We start from the raw sequence: 3,041 nt of genomic DNA on the forward strand, positions 1-3,041 counted from the left end.
AGAGACAGACATCTATTTAGCACCCATGCACCAAATAATGATATAGGCATTTATCAAAAGTTTAGTTGAGATCACCTTGACAACAAAGTTGAGGTTTAGCCAATGTGATCAATATGCATAGGTCAGAGAATCCATTTTTAAGCATATTTTGAATAATGCACTTTGTCACAATCGGTGAATGATGAATCTTAGATTTGTGTACTGACTCAGTCTCCAACAGAACCATCACTAACAGCATCTGATAAGAACAACTTTGTCAGTCACTGATATATTATGCATAAAAATGTAATTCCTAGCCAAAATGGGAAAATAAAAACATTTCGGGTATCTAAAAGAAAAAATACAGTCAGTTTCTCAACATAATGTATAAAACAACAGAAACTTACACCTCAGTTATCAATTTAATTTTCACACAATTATAACCAATATTTACAGTGGAAACTCCATTACAAAATACAACACCTACGGCTAATGCAGCCGAAATTTTCTGTAAACCTTAATCTGGCACTCTGTACTGATATGCACTGCAATAACTTCTCCCTTAGGGTAATGCTCATTCTCTCTTCATAACTGAATGGCGAAATTAAATTAGGGCGCTCTACAACAACTTCAGCACAAATAATGCATTTTTCTCAGTTTTACCAAAGCTAGGACACTTTATTTCAGTCCAAGAAAAAACTAGCTGCCATGTTCGATGTTAATAAATCTGTACGTAAAATTGGTAAAATCTGGCGTGCTAACCCTTTGGTATAAGTACTTCGGCTGTTACTTGTCACGACTTTTTACTTTAATTAGTACGGTATAGTACAGAACCACGACAACCAGTTTTTCTGTCGACCGTAAAAATTTGTATACATCTAAACGAAACTTTTCACTAAACTTCCCTGGTGTGAACAAAGTCAACTACAGTTTCAAGCAAAAGGTCTAGACATTCATGTTTTTATTGCAGAAACTATTGTTTTGATTCATTCAATAGCGAAGGCGATACATTTTTTTCAAACACGGTTCGTGGCACAAATTTCTTCTCTTTCAGACTATCAACTTTCGTTACATCTTTGCTTAGTTTTTCATCCAACAGTCTTTCTTCTCTTCTTTCTTCGATACTTCCCTGATACGGTGTATACTTATCCGATACATAGCCTTCGATTTTGTAACCTATTACGCCGACAACGGCAGCTACAGGAAGGGTGATGTAAGGTGCATATGTGCGCAGGAAAGCAAAAATAACAGGCAACATGGTTATTATCTCTTCACTATGTGCATTTCAATTCAAATCTGCAAAAGAAACCAAAAAATTGCCCAAACACTAAAAAAGTAAAATCTCATTACGAATACACAGCACGTTATTGCGGGAACGCAATTGTTACCACAATTTTGTTAAAACTTTATGTCCATCACTTTCACAAAGCAGTACGAAAAATCATCTAAAGCAATTTAGAGTACATTTTCGACTCTATACAGCACCTCTCCGCAAATGCTTGTACCACAATCCACAACTACACTGCGCCACTTCTGCTCCAGTTACATCAGGTTAGCCAACAGTCCACAATCGACATGCACAGATTGTATTTCTCTGTTGATGTATCTAACCACAGTGTAATATACCAGTCGAGACACTTAGCCTCGATTTTGTTGCCTACCGCGCCAGCAGCGCCCCAAGCGTCAAGTAAGTTAAACTGTGAGTTCGGCGTGATCGTGAAAGCGGATAGTGGTTGTTTATTTTGATTTCTACAATGGTTTTTACAAGTGCAAGAGTTTGTAGCGCAATAAATTGCAGCAACAACAGGAAGAAGACAACACAACTGTCTTCTTTAAAGGTTTCCTAAGAATCCCGAGAAGTGTATACCATCATGTTACTAAACTTTATCGTCAGGATTCACTTGCAAACTACATGTGTATTAATGATTAATGTTTCGTTTTAGGAGCAGAAAATGGCTAGTTAATAGCATACGAGAAGACCTTATGAAGAAAGACCCAGTTTACCTGTATAATAATATTAGTTTTTGTTCGCTACATTTCGAACAAAACCAGTTCATGAACGCAGACAATAATAAACTCATGTGGAATGCAGTACCCAAACTGTTTGACATCCTAAATAAGCCATGTCAACTGACGATGAAGAGGAAACTGCCACGAAGATTCGACAAGCCATCTAAAGCTGTAAAACAGTCCTATGACACAGAAGCGGCCAGTTCAACTCTCTGTGTATCAGTGCCAGATTCGTGTGAATCGCTAACACAGACCTGCTTTGACGATGAAGTGGTTAGAGTAAGTGCAGTTATTTGTGTCTTACAAATGCGTAATGTTTTGTATGTATTTTATTCACTTATGTTGTTAGTCACTAAGTTTTCCCTGCTTCCCTCGTGTGACGACAGTATTTTGTTAGCACCTCGTTCACTGACAGAGTGTTTGAAAATTATTAAAATATTTGGTTTTGCGTGAAATGTAATGTAATCAGCTCACTGTAATGTTTTCACCGTATTTCTCCCACTATTTGACAGTTGCTTGTCCCACTTAGAATATTATAAAGATGAAGGTCGTACTTGTGGCAATAGGCGACAATGACAAATACAGTTGGCCTACTGAACGATAAATGAGCAGTCGATCGCTTTAGCATGTAGAGTAACATGTTTGTGCTTCTTACGTGTGAATGCCTGTGTTTATATTCTTTTGATACCGACGTGGTAAACTGCAGTTATATCCAACGTTACGAATGTTTCTTCACGAATGTGTTGTAGCTTGCCACTCGATTCATGGTTTTTGTCCATACTTGCGCTTATTGTAGACTCATTTTTAGAAACATATATGCCTCCTGATACTACACAACCCTTGGAGGCAAGAAAATAACTCCAATATTTCGTAAATTACATAGGAAATGGAAGCAAAACAAACATGCTTACGACGCGTCTGACGTTCACCTTACTCGCCGCTTTGAGTGCTAGTGTCGCTCCATCTGTCAAACTTCTACAGCAGTGAGTTATGTTAGACTGTGTATCGCGACACTTCGCCTAGGTTTTGTTGCTTACTGCGCCAGCAACGCT

The 3,041-nt window shown here is 37.9% G+C and overlaps 1 long non-coding RNA gene across 1 annotated transcript; it reads right to left on the reverse strand.

Annotated features, from left to right (window-relative positions):
• Positions 1 to 346: 346 nt before the first annotated feature.
• On the reverse strand, positions 347 to 1,602 carry LOC126284943 (uncharacterized). Its single transcript, XR_007551579.1, has 2 exons — positions 1,368 to 1,602; positions 347 to 1,275 (listed from the first exon to the last, which is right to left on the reverse strand). It is a non-coding gene; the product is annotated as an uncharacterized LOC126284943 (long non-coding RNA).
• Between the last annotated feature and the right edge of the window lie 1,439 nt (positions 1,603 to 3,041).

The sequence above is a fragment of the Schistocerca gregaria genome, chromosome 8 (genome assembly GCF_023897955.1).
Source record: "Schistocerca gregaria isolate iqSchGreg1 chromosome 8, iqSchGreg1.2, whole genome shotgun sequence".
NCBI classification, from domain to species: domain Eukaryota; kingdom Metazoa; phylum Arthropoda; class Insecta; order Orthoptera; family Acrididae; genus Schistocerca; species Schistocerca gregaria.